An 18,833-nucleotide genomic window follows, 5' to 3' on the forward strand; every position below is an offset into this window, starting at 1 on the left:
CCTCCATATTCTGCGTCAATTTGGCCTGAACAGCGTGTTGAATATTTTCTTTTATATCACCCTTGGGAGAAACGCTTGCGAATACGCGCTTATGGTTTTCACCGACCCAAGGTTTGCAAGAATTTGTGTAACACGCGGCTCGTAAAATGCCGCTTTTGTTTTTAGATGAGGTGTGTGAAAGCGATTGCGAAAGTCGATTCGACCTGAGAGTCCTTTGAAGGTGCTTTTCACTTTGTTGTTTCCCACTTGCATGTTCTTCGAAAATATCCTCGACTACTAGAGCAGCTGATCTCATGATTTCCCTCTATATTAGGTTCAGCACCATTGAACCCTTCTATTTTTCTTGCACGTGAACTGTTAGTGCTATAAGCAGCTTTAGTCGGAAGGGACATGAAAACTCTCCATCCAAATTAGCCGCCATAACCTACTGTAAATAATGGAAACAATATTGAAATAACTACTCAATGCTCTACCAACAATAAATCAGTGTATACATTTGTTCCTTTCTTCGTTCCTGCGTGGTAACTATTCAAACAAGATTTGGAGAGTACGGTGAGAAAAAGGACTGCGACAGGCAGCAAACGAGCGCGTGAAAAAAAAAACAACAATGTTTTCCTGGCAACTATTTTGAGAGCAATTAAGGAAATACGAAGTGCATCGAGAATAGGCAATTTACAAAAAATGAAGCATGCAAAGCCTCCCTTAATAATATGAATAGCAAGAAAGAGTTCGAATTGAAACTATAGTTTATTTACCCAAGCTTGGCTTAATTAGAAAAGGACATAAAATATGGGCACGGATACAAATTATATACAAGTTCCAGGGAGAGGGTTGTTGGCAGCATTGATCACATCTAGCAGGCACAGGGTCCTTGTCGGCTTTGTTCTCATCAAACGAAGCTATCGAAGGAGTCGCGTTTTTACACAAGCACAACAATGTCGCCTTCATCAGAGTCACTGTAGGAGTCATTAGGACTCGAGGCAGACATGATTTCCTCCGCTTTCTTTATCACCATGTTCACGAAAAAGCGCCAGCGCAGGCACACGCTTTGTCGACGGAAAGGCTTCAAGTCCATTTTGCTGCGGGAAACAGCCAGGATTCGGCAGGCGTCGATGTAAGTCGCTTCACAATATGCGGTAGTCGGCTGAGAGACGCGCGCAGATGGAACTGAACCATTGTTGCCACCAGCAAAAGGCGATGTTGACTCCATGACTCGGCAAAAGTTGATCAGGGACACGCGAGGCCGCACGACTGAAGCTTGGCTGCAACAAGCCAATAATGGCTTGTTTCATGAAGCACTACACATTTCATGTGTTGAAGATGGAGAGGGTAGATAAAACTGGACTGGTTTAGGGAAAGCAGAGTCTTTACCCTTTCCTCCTCTAGTCGTGTGGAAGCCCGGCTGTTCACTCCCGTTATCTTATCTCTACAGAGAGAAAAACATATTCAGAACCAGCTGGTGGTGACCCACTTTAGCTCTCGTGCGAATTACAGACTGACATGGGCTGGAGAGGTCCCTAAGCAGGACAGGTCATGGTTAAAAGCATGTTCAGCACAGGGGAAGATGAAGAATGACGACACCACACGCAAAGCTCTTAATGTAATACCGACGGCCATGTTTTAACAGAATAACGCGGCTCAAACTACCAAACTGGCACAAAGCACAGTTTCGAATACCTGTCTATAACTTAAGCGTAAATGTATAAACTGTGCGCATGAGCAGGAGGCAATGCGCGTTAGTGTCGGCACTATTACGGTCTGAGGCTGAAATCACATGCGGCAACTTAGAATTCCAAACCCCGAAGCAGTGCAAAGTCTGCGAGTTAAATTAGGCGCCTTTCGCGGCGCTGTGATTCCTTTGGTAGTGCTGGCTCACCGGCAAAACCTTTCGTTTTTTTACAATTTTATATTTTATTGACGCGTGGACTTTTAAAGAAAATGGCAAAACGTTTTTTCTCCCGCCATGCGTGAGTAAAAGTTTATTTGGTGCGTTTCGGCGCGCCGCATATTATGTGTGATTGTGTTTTAAAAAAAGTAATAATTTGGCTTATAATACTCGGTAGCTGAATTGCAATATTTTAGCATTTTTAACGCTCGTCATAAAAAATATCGATAGCCGATAGCATCTTTTCCTGCTTTATTTTTTGATGCCCTATCGAAAAATGCAGTGTCGCTGGGATACTGGACAGTGTTTTCCAGTGTAAAGCAGTATGTTTTTTACACTGGTAATACTGCGCCACACTGGCGTCGCACTTGGATTCGCTGGGCCACACTTGGATGGTACTGACGCTCGCAGTTTGGCACTGGGTCGCACTGGCACCTACTGGACATTCACTGCAAGCTCACTGGTCCCAGCGTTTCACAGCGCCAAGCTACACCTTTCACGCTGGGTCGCAGTGTGTCACGCTGCGCCTAATGGACGTTCACTGCAAACTCACTGGTACCAGCGCTGTGCAGCGCCAAGCTGTGCAGTGTCACACTGCACACAGTTTGCACACTGGGATAGTGCCCGTCTCATTCCCTGAGAAAATTGGGAGCGCTTACTAACGCCTAATTGCTGGAGAATTCATACCGTGCATCTTATTGTAAGTATAGCGGTTTTTAAAATGGGTCTAAATATGCGTCTGGCGGAAGTCCATGCAGCCAATGCCGGACGTCGACGTAGACATGTAGACTATACGTCCTCCACATGCATTATATGCTACGCGCTCTTCCGGAATGACACTAAATTCAGGACCTTCAAAGTAATGTTTAACCGTTTTTATGTCTCGCACTCACATATGATGCCGATCGCGGCGTTTTCATGCGCATTTGCGCGCAGCGATCACTGCAGCGCTGCCGCTCGCACCACATTGCATGCAGGCGTCGCGGCGGCAAAGCAATGCGGCGTACATCGGCCAGTAGAGATACACGATATAGTTTGGCACATCTTTCGTGCTTAGTAAACGGTCTCGAACTCGGCCGTACCTCGATTTGCTCGTATTTTACAAGATGCCGGCATATATGGACCGCCGGCGCCTTCAGTGCTTTCTGAAGTACGTACTGCGCGCCCCGAATCTATCGAGTGCCGCGGACATTGAAAGCACGCATCTTAAAGCGCAGCTTTTCTTTTAAGTGCAAACAGTACATAGAGGGTGTTCACTATTTTTATTTTTGCGTACATGGAGTTTAAACCCCTTCATGCTCGAGGTTACCGTAACTCGATTGAATGGCCTCCGCTTTCACACGAGCGGAAGATATATGTACGCGCCGGACTTCGGTACGCGGTAGAAAATGTGCGCTGCACATTTAGTTGCTGAAGCTGACTCTTGGAATTTTGCAGAGGGTGCCACGCAAGCGATCGTTGCTACAACCACCCATATATATGTTCCCACGGCTGGCCTACTCTGTGGCGCATATGAATGTAGTCGAGTACGCGCCCCCAATGCGTTGACCGGCTGTGCAGAGCTCGCAATTCTGCCCTCGATCGCGTTCGTTTTATTGCTTGTTGGGCGCTTCCATATCGAGTTTTGATGTGTGCAAAATAAACGTGAATTGTAGCCAAGCACTTGTCCTGTGATTATCGTTCCTCAATTGCGTTTTTGATGCATATATATGCGTCGAATGTACTACGTCCGCGCGCTCTCAAATGAAACATGCAGTTGCACAATAAATATTCTACTTTTGAGGGGCTGCAAACTGCTGTACAGCAGTATGCGAAGGAGAAGTTATATCATTTCTGCCTTGACCATGCAAAACTCAGTGTTTCAGGTGTGGTCAAGTAGTTCGAACAGGTCGCCATTAAAGACGAATTAACGGCTGATTGGGGGAGTTGGTGAACCATGACGAACAGTAATATAAGAGCGCGACAGAAACCATTGTTGTCCTCTTCTCTTCGTCTCATTTCTGTTGCGCTCTTATATTACTGTTCGCCTTTCAAGCCCGCGGCGAGCGCTGGACCAGCAGAGCGACTTTCCACGCCACACTGCTGTCTTGCTAGAAAGTCAACCTAGGCGGCGTTTGACATTCAGCTGGTTTTTGTGGGCTCCGTAATGATAAACAACGCCTTCAGAAACGTGCTAAATGTTCAAAAATATTCAAAAAATGTTTTAAAAAATTAGACAGTCATCACAAACACACCAAGAGGGCATTTTAGATCATTTTCGCAGAAGACACATCCACAGCTAGCTTCATACTTATGAAAGAGGACAATTACCAATATGCAAAGAGTGGAGATGAACTAGCGATAAACCATTCGGGGGGGGGGGGGGGGGGGGGAGGGGGGTTCTTCTATTTAACACTTTCATTCCAGGTTGTCTTCAACAAAAAAAGTGGGCAGACGTTGACAAAACAATTGAGCACTCCAGTCAAAACCAAACACCCGCACGTCTTTAGAGATCTGTAGAATTGCCAAAGGTTACTTTCCGATTGCTAGGACATTAGAGCTGCATGACAGAGCTGTCATGTGAATAGACCACACCAGACCAAAGGCTTCTCATATAGTATAGCTAACCAAGGTATACCTAACAGCGTTGTGTTGATTTTTATGGCACATAAGCGACTAATGCTGCCATGCACTAAAAACAAGGTATAATGTATTTTTTTTTTCTGCATAATGACTAAAATGTTCTTTAGGATGCAGCTTGTTTAGGAACATTGCTTCCTTTAGGAAACGGAAAATGCAGGGAATTTGGACTAGTGCACTTCCTCGTAGGATTATACTGGAATGGAAAGGGATCTGTTGCAAAATTGTAGAAAATGTTTTCTTCTTAATTTCTCGCGTCTGGTGCATATGAAAGTAAGATATGGTTTATTGCTAGTTATTGCTTTCTTTATTGCTTTCTATGGTTTATTGCTTTCATAACTATGAAGCTCTGTGTCAGGTGTGGGTGTGTCTTTTGTAAAGACGGCCTAAAATGTCCTCCATGATGTGTTTTTGATGACAGCATGATTTCCATTCCTCGATGATAGGTTTGACAAAGTTTAGTTTGTTGTTTATTTCAATGTTCCAATCATTCTGCAATTTCACTCTCAAATTTCTTTGTAAAAGCTTCTTGGTATTTTTATGCAGTATATTCAACCTCTGTAATTTAGCATTGCAGCTAGGTTAACCGGTTATTTCTCTTCAGCGCCTTTGAAGACAGCTATCCAGCGTTCATAAAGTGTACGGCTTCTGACGACAGGAACTTCTTTCAAGTCATAGAAATAAATGAGACTCACAACCATTAGCTATCTAAGGTATGCATATATATATATATATATATATATATATATATATATATATATATATATATATATATATATATATATATATATATATATATATTATATATTGAGCGCACAGTGGAATGGTGTCAGCACACTGTTAGAAGAGGTCTTGTAACAACAATCGCCCCCTGAGGTGGTCGTGCCATGTAACCACAAGCACTGACAGAACTCTTGATCATGTTATGTGATGATGCTGCCCTTGCAAAAATAAAGGTACACATTTCAAAACATCCAGTGCACCACTTGACTATTTGCCACCAATTTTTGTGCAAAAATGTCTTTTTCATGCATGTTAACCAGCATGATTTACAAACATACCTTGTGCACAAGCCAAAAGTGCCACGATGCCACACAATATGGCAGGAGCTGCTAACTCGAGCTTGCAAAGTTACATCTTGAAATTTGTTCTGAGACGTTTCAGCTCCAAGTAAGAAAGGTTACTCCTAGGCCATGTAGGCATATTTGTACAGTTTGGTTAACACAAGCCTTACAGAGGTCTCCGTCAAGTTGTCTTTCACATAACACGGCAGCCTATGACTGCATGCTAATGAGTATGTGTGAGATAACAGAGACATGAATTAAGGAATTAGTGATTAAGTGTGTAGCAAAGGGCATATACAGTTGTGAGCAAAAGTGGTATACTCCACACGCTGCAAGAAAACTGCCCACCAGATTTTTCCGACAGAGAAGCAGTTATTTCTGAGATATGCATTACGTATCCTTCTTGATATACTTGCCATCTTGCCCAAGTAATTTTGTGTGGCACATTTTGTTATGCTGAAAAAAATGAATCGTTATGGTTTGCGTGGAGTATACCACTTTTGCTCACGGGTGTACATTAATGGGAATCCACAGTGGCATCCGCAGACAAGAGTCATTAACACTGGCACATCATACCTTTACAGGTGGAGGTTAGGAATCTCCCTAATTTTTGTCTACTCAAAGCTTAAGTCATTTTCTTCGTTCTTCTAGGTAAGGAGGATGTCAAAATAATAGCATCAAGAATGCCTAAGACTATCAATTACGAGGAGGTTGATCCCGTAAATAAGTGCTAGCAAAAGTCGAATCTTAGCGGAAAGGCATGAAATTGAAATGCAACGAATGCAGAGATGTGTTGCGAGACGATCAACTGTCGTGTGCGACATCTGTCTCCGTTAGTTTGATCAAGTGATTGGCCAAAGTTGATGGAACTTGTGGTCTTGTGAGAAGTGCAGTGTAGTAGCATAGATGCAACCTTACCCATTAACAATTTGAGTGCCGTAAGTGTATCATATTGCTTTTGTAAGATGTTCATAGTTTCCATGCAAACATTGTGAGAAATTTCCTTTTAGTGAATGTTTGCTGAAATGTGAATATAATGTGCAATAAAACTAGTGTTTTTTGCTATTTCCTTCTTCATGTATACATTAGTTCTGTAAAGAACTCCACAGGCTTGAAGGAAATGTAATGGCATGCTTTTTGTTACTAGACCCCATCTTGTTGGCTCAGTAGTTAAGAGCGCTCGGCTGTTGAACCCATAGATGCAGATTTGATTCCAGCCGCAGTAGACATTTCAGTAGAGGCAAAACAATAGGCTATCATGCACCGTGTGGTGCCATTGCTTGTAAAAGAACCCCAGGTGGTTAAAATTATACCTGAGCCCTCAAATATTGCGTCCCTTATAGTCATAGTTGTTTTGGGATGCTAAACCATATATTATATATCACATCACTGTCTGAGTAAGATGCTATTCATAGTCAATTAATCATACACAAAACGACCAGTTTTTTCTGCATGGGACAGCATGTGTTCTACAATTTTATTTTAGCCTTCATGAAGAATGCCACATTGGCTCCACACGGCCTTCTGTAAACCCTTGGTATGTGTCACAATCCCACGCCCAATTATGTATTTGTCTAAGGGCACCTGTGCATGCATGGAGGGGACCATTACGTTCCATTTGTCAGAACTGAAATACATCCTTTACATCACTCCTGTTATTCAACTGCTTGCTATTTGAGCTGTCCAGCATTGATGCAAGCTTCAAAGAAGTGCTATTAGCAAATTAATCCAAGAACTGCTTCGGTTTTATCTTCAACAACTGTTCCAGAACCATAATTAGCCAAATGTTGCACAACATGAATGAGAGGTTACAAAACCTAAATAAATGCACATCCTACAAATGGTATGTGGTGTCACATCCTAAAGTGACATATATGAAGAATACTGCAGTGGAGGGTTCCAGATTAACTGCTTGGGCTTTGTACCTTGCATTGACATATCGCAGCAAATAGATGTGTTTGCATTTCGCCTCCACCAAAGTGCGGCTGCCATCACTGGGGTTAAATATCACGATGTCGGGCTAAGAACGCAATGCTAAGACGTCGCAGTGTGTAACCTCTCCAGCATTACAGCCGTCACATGCAAGGCAGATATTCATGTTCAGCTTTGGACTGACAAGCTTAACGTGTGCCATTTACGTTTGCCTAGCTTGACAAAGCAAGAAAAAAAAAATTAAGGAAAACCTAAAAAAAAAACACACAATACAGGACTAGTCATTAACACATATAAAGCACATTTGTTCCTTTATTAATGATGAAGTGGCCTTCAATAACAGCACAAAGCCTGAAGGAAGGTGCTGTGCCTGGCAGCTATTATTTTCACCTGTAGTAATGCGCATCATGGGGGTGCTGAGCACTTATTTTTCTGTCCACTCCAACATGCGAAAACTACATCATGTGCATTCCCAACTTTGTGCAACGCCAGGTTAAAGTATTGCCGTTCAATGCTTTTTGCAAGCTTCAAAACAATAGGCGTGTACTTTGTAGAAATAGCCCATTTTCCGAGTTTTAAGCACCGTAATGCAGTCTGATAAATTGTCGATCACTTATTTTGGTCTGACTGTTGCACAGCGCGCGTCAATAAGATTACGATGCTCTCTTTACGCGACATTTTCGGACTTTCCACTGAATAAACACTGACATGCACGTGGAACATCGGCGATCATAAGTGAACACCATGTGAATACCACGACCTACTGTATAATACAGTAGGTCGTGGTGAATACGCTCAGCGCACGTTCATCACAGCACTCTCGCAGGATGTAGTCCAGACCGTGGTCCGGACATCACGCATCTCACGAAAAGCACAAACCGGCGCCTATACCTCCAGCCATACAGCAAACAAAAATGACGCGATGCTTGTATTAGATCACGGTGGACTAGAGACACGCAGGCGGTACCCAGCAGCTTTTTCAGCGCCGCTTGTCTGTATACAACTTGCAGCACCGCAAAGCATCAGCAGAAAGCGACGCGTTACGTGACGCATTTGATCACTGATGGAAGTGAGAAAACTTTGAAGAATCGAAACTACAAAACTGCCATCGTAGACGATAATCCACAGGATAACCAACCAAATGAGCAGGCGTGCGGGCCTCGGGCTGGTCGTCATCGGTACCATATAGCCTCAACGATTACATATGCGCTTGTGCTTCTCTGCCGCGGCCCAAAACACGTAAACCTATCAGGCCATCACGTAGTCTATCACCCATTGCTACAATCACACATCCGAGGACCTCGGATCCGTTCTGGTTTTCCGACGTATCCCGGAGAAAAAACACATCGTGTCCGCCGGACGTAAACACCACCGATCGGGTCCGTGAGATATATTTCCCGGATCTGTCAGGCTTTTCCGACGATCCCGAAGAAAAACACACCGAGTACGTCGGGTGTAGTACCTTTAAAGCCATTGATCGGGTCCGTCCGACGTATGTACCTTTAGCCACAGCCTTTTTATATTCACTGCACAGCTACAGCAAATGTATGTTGAATCTGTTTGAGGTCTAGAGAATTCCCCGCCCGTCGCGCCTGCCGAGGCAAAGGTGTGCTCCGCTGCAACAGGGATGTTTGAGGAAGACTAGATAACTATCGAGCCTGAATTTCTCCTTACGAGAGTACTTTCGTGAGTTCTAGATTAGCGCCAAGAGTGCGGGCACTTCTAAGCGGTCACCATGTGCAAACAGATGCAAACCAGAAATGAACCTGAAAAAATTCTGTCATTTCAAGGTCAGTGTCAATATATGGTTCACGTGTACATAATCATATTTATTTTTTCAAGTGTCACCATAAATCTACTTAGTACCAGATACTTCTATACTATCGCAAACAGGGCTTTGCTTGGTAAACCTGTTTGCTCCAGCCTCACAGCTCTGCATCAGTACAAGGCACAACCATATCCGCACTGGCAGTGCTGCTTCCAATGTGCAGGTCCTGATAATTAAACAGCTAATTATTATTCCACGCCCACTATTCTGATTTTCACTATGATATGCATCAGATAATTACAAGGGCTCTGTAGGCTCTTGTTCAAAAGAGAAAGAAGTTTGAGCCAGAAAACCATTGACAGATTTCATTGAAAACATCAAAGAATAGCTGCTTTCAGATGTAGATAAATGCTGCACTCAACATTAATCACCATTACTCTGTCAGGCAGCATCTCCAGTGTATAATTATTCTAGTAGTATTTTGTAGGAAAGCAAGCATTCATTAGCATTCATCCATTTCACTTCTCAAAGCAAAGAAAAAAAAAATCTTTGGACAACACCGAACCTAAATTACATGTCGACTTTGTTATTCGAGATGGTTTGATTTGTAGCACTGCACTGCTAACCTATGGAAATATTGTATAATGCAGAAATACCTCCTCCCTCTAGCAATGCACCACATGGATAAAGCAGAAGCATAAGAACAGCAATGGAACAGCCATTAGCAAGATAAAAAATAGAACTTGTAGATGCAGTTTCAGCTTGAATTGTCTAGGTACTGCATAAAGGATTTTAACTGTTGATAATTTCACAATTAAGAAATAAAATCTGCACCTGTTTCAAACCAAAACTTTTTGTGCATAAATCGAATGCACTGCATAGAGAAAAGGTGTACCAACTAAGTTTGTTCTACAGCATGAACAGCTTCTTTGTTCCAAAACAAAGAAAATCTTACAAACATACTGCACAACTCCTGAAAGAATGCTTGTGTCCAGGACTTAATTCAGAGTGGTTAGAGTGCTCGACTTCTGTGGCCAAGGATGCAGGATCAAATCACAGCCACGGCGGCCTCTTTTCGAGAGGCAAAAAGCAAGGCGCCCATAGGCTGTGTGATGTCAGTGACGTTAAAAAACCCCAAATGGTCTAAATTTTCTGACTCCTCCACTACAGCATCTTGTACAGCTTGAGTCGCTTTGGGACGTTAAATCCCACAAACCAACCAGCAAACTCAGAAAGCACACAATTAAATGTGGTGCCAACCGTAAACAACATGGTTTTGTGATTTGCATTCTGGCACAAAAAGGAATTTTCCCCTTAATAATATCAGGATATACAAATAAAATGGTTCTTTTAATTAGCTGATATGGATTAGAAACATTATACTGTTTCATTTTAATTAGTGCCAAAAAACTTATGGTCATGAAATTCAGTAGCTTTAAAAGCTCCATGACAAAATCTTACCTACAGACATTACGTTTCAAAAGAAGCAGAGTTTTTATGTGCGGCAAAATGCTAGTAACACATATTCAAAAACCCTAGATGGTCGAAATTATTTCGAATCAAACACAAACTGCGTCGCAAAACCTGTATGCAAGTTAGAGATAAGTGCGACATGCCGTGTTGTCCCATATCATTTCATATTGATCTGTTTCAACATGAAAAAGAAGAACACAAGTTAGAAAGAGAAGGCGTGTCCCTGTGATCATTTAAATTGGCTTGCTGCATTACAAAAAGTCACCCTGAGTACCAAGCTTCTGCAACTTAGTAGCAAAACTGCAAATACTCTTCTATGGATGCGCCCCGCCGGGGTGGCGCAGTGGTTAGGGCGCTCGACTACTGTGCCCAAGGACGCGGGATCGAATCCCGGCCTCGGCGGCCGCTTTTCGATGGAGGCGAAAAGCTAAGCGCCTGTGTGCTGTGCGATGTCAGTGCACGTTAAAGAACCCCAGGTGGTCGAAATTTCCGGAGTCCTCCACAACGGCGTCTCTCATAGCCTGAGTCGCTTTGGGACGTTAAACCCCAAAACCAAACCAAACCATCTTCTATGGATGCCAAGCTAGATGCACTTCACAAAAAACTAACCAGCAATTCTCGCACCTAGTTTGTGCACACCACTGCATGTGTTGTACATAGGTGCACTCTTTGACACGGTCAATATACCTTCAGAGCCAATTTACTGCTGTGTGCCCAGGATAACGCAACCTTTACATTCACCACTGTTCCCAAGTTTGGACATCGGTCATAATCATCATAATTAGCCAGACTATACCTACTGCAGGGCAAATACCTCTCCCCTATTCCTCCAATTTACCCGGTCATGTGCTAACTGCATCCACTTAACCCATGCGAACTTCCTTAACCACTTCCACCCACCAAACTTCCTGTTGCCACCTGCTACGCTTTCTTTCCCTTGGAATCCAATCTGTTACCCTTAACGACGATCGGTTATCCTCTTTTAGCACAACCTGCCCTGCCCATGCTCTTTTCTTCATTACTTACTCTAGAATGTCATTAACTCGAGTTATTTCTCTGACCCACTCTACGTGCTTCCTTTCTCTTAACGTTACACCTATCATTTTTCGTTCCATAGCCCCCTGCGTTGTCCTCAACTTAAGAAGAACCTTTTTACAGGGTATTCTGTGCAACACAAACACACACAAGAAAGAGGACACCATGGGTGCCCATGTTGAACTCTTTCTTGTGTGTATTTGTATTGCACTCGATACCTTGTAATTATGTGTGACAGCCAACTAGCTCAGCAGTTAACTCTCTTAAAGAACCCTTTTCATTAGCCTCCACATTTCAGCCGCAAAAGTGAGTAAGGTAAGATGCAGCTGTTGTATACTTCCTGGGTGATACCGGTAAGCTGCTAGTCATAATCTGCGAATATTTGCCAAATGCGCTCCATCCCAATCTTATTCTCCTAGTTATTTCCCTTCCATGGTCTGGATGCGGTTACTACCTGTCCAAAGTAGATACATTTCAGAAGGGTAGATACTTGGGCTTGTTGGTACATGATCGAAGGGAACAAAATGTAGCGCACCAAGACAAGGACAGCGCTGTGTGTGTCTTCTTTCTCTGTCCTTGTCTTGGTGCGCTACATTTTGTTCCCTTAGATATATTTGCCTACTACTTCCAGTGCTTCGCTACCTATTGTGAACCTACCTTCCCGAGGCTGTTGAACATTACCTTAATCTTGTGCATGTTGATTTTGGAGCCTACCTTTCTGTTTTTCCAGTCTCGGTCATCATCCTTCTTTGCAGTTCATCCCGTGAGCTACTTCGCAGATTACCGCCATTCGAGAATTGCAGATTACTGACATCCGCCCCTATCAACTGCTCCCATTCCAAGTCTCTGAATACTTCCTCTTAGTAAGCTGTGAACAGTACTGCGTAGGTCGTGTCTCCTTGCGTAGTACCTTTTTATATGGGAATTTTGTTACTTTTTAATGCAGAACTATGGTTACTGATTGAACGGGTAAAACTGCGTCTGCGCCTTGTTCGTGCCTGTGTGTTTTTTACGTCCTGTCTATTTTGCGCAGTTTTACCCGTTCAATTAGTATGAACGAACCAGCCCTTCAGAGTGTATTACTTATGGTTACTGAACAGCCGCTATATATATCTTAATCCAGTACTTTTACAAACGGCTCGTCTGCAACCTGATTTCACAATGCCTGCATGACTCTCGAGGTTTTTACTAAGTCAAATGCTTTTTCGTAATCAATGAATGCTATGTATAAGGGCTGGTAGCTTAATTGGTTATTATATTCCTAGCATTTTGCATTCACCTGATTGATGATATGGACATGAAATTTTCGAAAACCTGCTTGATCTTTTGCTTGATTGAAGTCTAAGATTGTCGTAATTGTGTTAGCAATTTTGTGATTACGTTAGTAAACACCATTATATGTAACAGATAGTAGGCTGATTGGTTTGCAATTTTGAACGCCGCTACAATCCATAATTTCAAACTTCCCGCGTCTCGGCTGCCGATGGTACTTCTGGTTCCCATTGGTTGAAAATAAAAGAAAACTTATGCTCCATTTTTGGCTTTCAAAACTTTTCAAAAACAGGCTCACTTTTTATTATATTATTAATAAAATGATTGTTAATTATTGCTGCACTTTTGTATACAATACTACGATACTACTACTCACAAGTAACTGCTTGGCAGTTCGCATGTGTGTGTACAGGCGCTGGTCACTGGTGTGTATCAACGGTCAACGGTCTGTGTGGCCCACGGCCTATTGTATGTTGTGTTATCTTTGTGCTTTCTGCCGTATTTTACTTCTGCCTGCGTGCCATGTTGGCATCAGCTGCTCCCTGACCACAGCGCGCGTCGTTTACTAACAGCGGTGGATCCGTCCTCGTCTCAAGTGTTTGTGTCGTCTCAGTATGCAGTCGAAGGCAGCGGGGAATACGTCAGTGGTAAGCCTTTCTCCACTTCTGTATGCTCTCAAGCAGTGCTTACGAGCAATAGGTGGTTACGCAGAACAGTATATTGTTTTTCATTTCCGAAATTTTCATCGAGATACTGCTTGATAAAAGCGCAAAAAGAAATTATTTGAGCTCTATAGCCGCAAGTTGCTTTGTCTCTTGTCTTTTCACCGCTGTGCAAGGCGCCGTCGACGCTTTTACCCACGACCTACTGTATAATGCTTTTACCGCTGCTACCAGACGTTATTGTTCTTAAGTAGGGTCTGCATTTCAGGCAAACATCGGAAGATTAGTCGAACAGGTGTTCATGAGACTCCCCCACCCCCCTCATGCGAACGAGGCACCCTCTGTGCGAGCGCTCACCGCAGCTGTGTGCACTTCGCACTGTCGCGTGCTCTGCTCTTCGGATAAGTGTGCTATTACATGCCAGCTGTGCTCTGCGGTGAAGGGGCGCTAAAAGGCGACGCAACTTGCAGCAGTGAGCTCGACATCGAAAATTACTTTCTCTCTTAAAGCAACAGTTAACGCGATGAAAAATTCAGAAATGAAAGACAATAAGCTGCTCTACCTAGCGCCTTAACGTTCGTTCTTTTTTTTACTGTAACCCTTCCAGGCTGACACCAACATGTCTTCATGGTTCAACATGCACTTCTTTCTGCAAACTGTTTTCTATTTCGATATACACTGATTTACTAGATGTAACATTGGTTATAAATGACATCTAGGGAAGCAATATGGCTATTTTCTAATTCCCAAAGGCTTGTTAATAGTTGTAACAAAATGAAAATTTATGTACTTTGAGGATTTCTTACACAATGTTTAAGGAAATATTTCGAATATTTTGAATGCTTTATTGTTTATTGAATGTGATACTTGGTTTCTCGCTTTTTTGAAACATTTGAATTTTATTCAACTCAGAAAAATGTTTTGGAGCAATTTTAAGCTTTCAAACATGCCTTGGGATGAGTCATCGGCAATGTTTTTGGACAAATCAGGTTGAGTGCAACCTCCGGGTCGTTTGGTGCAGAACGACCCTTGTTAGTTTTATATATCGGAAGAGCTCAGTCAGCGTGCCTGTACACAAACAAGAGGACCTTTTAAGGAGGAAGTTTTAACTCATATTTGCCTGTATGCTTATTGGCAATAACATGTGGAAGGGAAACAGTTTCAAGACAAGGCACGAGCTTATGTCATGTAGCTGCACATATTTATCCCTTACCGCTTATAGTTTTTGTGATTGCATATTTGGACCTAATATGACCGAGCCTGAATTCATAACTTTGCCATTACGAACAGCTCAGCAAACTTGGGCAGAGTGTTGGAGCAGTTTCACGAATTCTATACATCATGCACTTGTGTTCATTTTGGTTATCGTACCATATTAGTTTCTATCCACTGATATGGTTAAATGAGATTTTCTTGTTTGCCAGGCATTTAACAAAAGCTTCTATGCGAGCTCTTCTCATGTCTTTTGTGTGTTGTCATGCAGAAGGTCTCCGAGAGCTGATGGCTTCTTTTAAGATATCGTGGACCCCAGTGCCAAGGCTGATTCTTGGTAAAGTCACCAAGTCTGCTAAGGTAAGGATTTTTTTGTCATCACGCCATAACCAGCTGCGCTCAAAAGAGCTGTACATAATAGTTAGGGTATTTATTAAGTGCAGTTTTATTTGTGATGTGGTCCAGTTGGACAGTCCATTTCTTAAAGCTGTAGCCTATACATGCAACACTTACTGTCTGGATGAGGGACCAATTCAAAAGTGCTTTGCAAGATGAGGCTAACATGTGTGCAGTATTAGATACATTGTGACCCTCTAAATAGTAAGTGAAAGTGCATGAGCAATATCACTTGGGGTTCATTTTATTATAATAGTATGATTAGCTACCACCTCCTTGAGAATCGTAAAGGTGCTTGCCGAGTAACGGTTTTGCATTGTGGGGTCATTGCAAACTGGCTATTTTAGACAACCGGTATGTCTACAGAGCAAGATTTATTGAAAGGAAAATAGATAGGTCAGCTGACTACTATGAGGGTGGCAGCAGAACGCTGGAGCTGATCAACTGAAGGATCATCTATTCAACTGCACGCTAATCTGTGAGCGACTTGTCTTCTTCAATGGCCTCATAATGTCCAATCGGAAAAGGAAATGAAAGTGCCAGGCGAATCACATTGAGATGGAGAACATCCTCAAGGCATTCAAATCTTTCAAAACTCCCAATGAGGTATGTTACATTCATAATTTGTCACCTCCTTGATAGTCAGTAAAGGGTGGTGTAGCAGCTTATGGGGTGAGTTGGTGCATAATACTCAGAATTGCAGTGAAGCCTAGACAAACACATAGAAACAAACACGAAACAGGCACACACTACAAACTGTAATACAAAACTGTACCCGAATTTCCTCTTGCACACTCGGCCACAACTTCCTCCTCTACTCTCAAGTACCGCACACTCGCACACATCTTCTATCCCAAGCAGATATGTCTGGCCAATAGTAAATGTTAGCAAGGTAGCATCCAAGCAACAAATACAAGACCAAGGCTGTCACTCACATCTTCTAACAAGAGTTAAAACTCCTGCCACATAGGCACAAACTAAAAAAAAAACACATCTGCAGCTGCCAAGAATCAGGTTCACATTCACGCACAATACATCTAAACAATGAGTCCGGTTTGTGAGTTTCAACACAAAAGACATATGAAGGGAACCCTTATTTGAATCGCTGATTGCCTTGCCCAATCTGGTCAGCTGCAGTTCATTTCTTCTTCACAAGCATAAAATTCTTTTTAATTGCCTAAGGTCTTCTTATTAGGCAAGAGTCGGAATAGGATTGGCAGAGAAATTTTTGAGGCGTTATAGATACAAAAGAAAGACAGCACATGGTTCATTGATGCCTCTTTGTCCTTGTGCAAAAATGAAATTTCAGTTCTTGAAGGCTGTTTATGAGTTGTTGCTAGGGATGTGTGGTGCATGAGGAATGCTTTTTGGATGAGCTTGAAGACTTACTGAGGACTTCTCGGAAGATGAGCCGGAGCTGTGAAGCCCCATTGTTTGTCAGTTTGAAGAAGACGAAGGTTGTTCCTCTAAAAAATCAATGACTTTAAATACCTTCTGAGGAATAACCTTAGTCTTCTTTAAACTGACAAACAACGGGGCTTCGCAGCTCCGGCTGGCCTATGCAAAGAGAAGGCAACCCAGTAAATTAAGAATTTTATGTTTGTGAGGAAGAAAGCTGGTGCAAAAGCAGTCGTGTTTTGTAATGAACTGCAGCTGACCAGATTGGCCAAGGTGATCAGCAATTGAAAGGAGGGTTGCCTTGATGTGTTTTTTATTCCGTTGAAACTCAGAAATCGGACACATTTAGAGGTATTGGGAGGGAATGTGAACCTAATTCGTGGCAGCTGCAGATGTTTATTTTTTGTTTAAGTTTGTGTCTGTGGCGAGAGTAGTGACTGTCTTGTTTGAACGATGTGAGTGATGATCTTGGTTTTGTATTTGTTGCTTGGACGCTACCTTGGTAACAGTTATTGTTGGCCAGACATATCTGCTTGGTATAGACCAGATTTTTTTACCCTCACGCGCAGGCTGCCAGCGCGCTCCTGCTCTAGACACCAGGCGACGTATGTATGGGGACTGCGGGACCGCAGATCACGCAGGCGCCTCGCGTTGAATATGCGTGTTTGTGAGCAATCGTTGTCAAATTCTGCGGTTAACGCGCTCTACCACTTACGCATGTAGGTGTGCGCTGTGCCTTGCTACTCACATTTGTCGTTGTTCTACATAATACTACAGCATTTTGAAACGCACTGTCCTCTTGACGCAATATACGAAGGTGGGCTACCATGCAGGTTGCGGACTGTAAATCAGCGTTCATGCGCAGCAGTGGCGTATTTTTTTTCTCGGACTGCCCTTCAGAAGCATTGAATGCATATGTCTTGCTTTTTTACTTCTTTGATTCTACGAATTTTGGACCAGACTCCATGGTGTGAGATGTAACCGGATTGGCGAGCTTCACGCTAAAGGTTGCTTAGGCAAAGCGTGTTTTCGGCCACCAGTGGTTCGTCTTTGGCTTTCATTTGCATTCCTTAACGCGAGTTTAAGTCCGATTATAACAGACGCTTGGGCGAGTTGGGCAATCCACAAGTGCAGACAGCGCAAAAAAAAAAAATGTGGAGCTACATTTCCGATGTTTTTTTTTTTTTGCTTGGGCGGTCTGCACTCCCACTAACAGCAATTCAAATTTTTATTTCCTTATTTCAAAGAGAAGTCTGCATGAACAATGGTTGAGCGTAGTAGCTTTTTGTGATTTCTGCCTAAGACTCAAAAACATAATTTCATTACATGCTATGACCTGGCCGAAATGGCTAAACAGATCTTTCACATACACCGAAAGCATCTAAATGGAGAATATTCGTATTCAGCCGCTACTGTGTTATTTGTTCAAAACTTGAAAGAAATAGAGAAACTGTGTTGTGCCTTTCAGCGAGTGGCTCTGTGGATAGGGCTCTCGACTGCTGAGCCAGAAGACATGGGCTCGATCACGGAAGCTATGGCAGCTCTTCGATGAAGATGAAGCTGAAGGCGCTTGTGTGGTGTGCGATGCCAGCGCACGTTAAAGAACCCCAGGCATTCATTAACTTTCCGGAGCACTTCACTACGGCGTACCTCATAGCCGATGCCACTTTTGGACGCTAAACTTCATATACCACATAAAAACAGTTGTCATGCTCCAGCTAGTATTTCTTTGCTGCAGTTTCTTCCTTTGGCGTGTATGACAATGTACGTGCAGGATCAAAAAAAAGTATCATGCTTGACATAAAGGCACTACTGTTTAATAGGTGCTAGATTATCCAGCGATGAAAAGAAACGATCCTAATGCTCCGTTGTTTATAAATAAAGCGCAACAAAACTTGCGTGCTGTTAGCCTGTCGATTCCGATGAACGAACCGCGATAATTTGTTGGTGTTACTGGCACAGTCGTTGATCGTACATCAGCTGCCTTCATCAACAAGGCACCAGACAACCTGCATTCACTTTCATCTCGATGTATACTGTATTCTTTTAAGTATAAGTGATTGCATTGTTTATTACCTACTGTGTTCATTCAGTAGCTCTCTTCGAGCCATCCTACA

Source organism: Amblyomma maculatum, chromosome 3 (genome assembly GCF_055883805.1).
Source record: "Amblyomma maculatum isolate TAMU_Amacu chromosome 3, ASM5588380v1, whole genome shotgun sequence".
NCBI classification, from domain to species: domain Eukaryota; kingdom Metazoa; phylum Arthropoda; class Arachnida; order Ixodida; family Ixodidae; genus Amblyomma; species Amblyomma maculatum.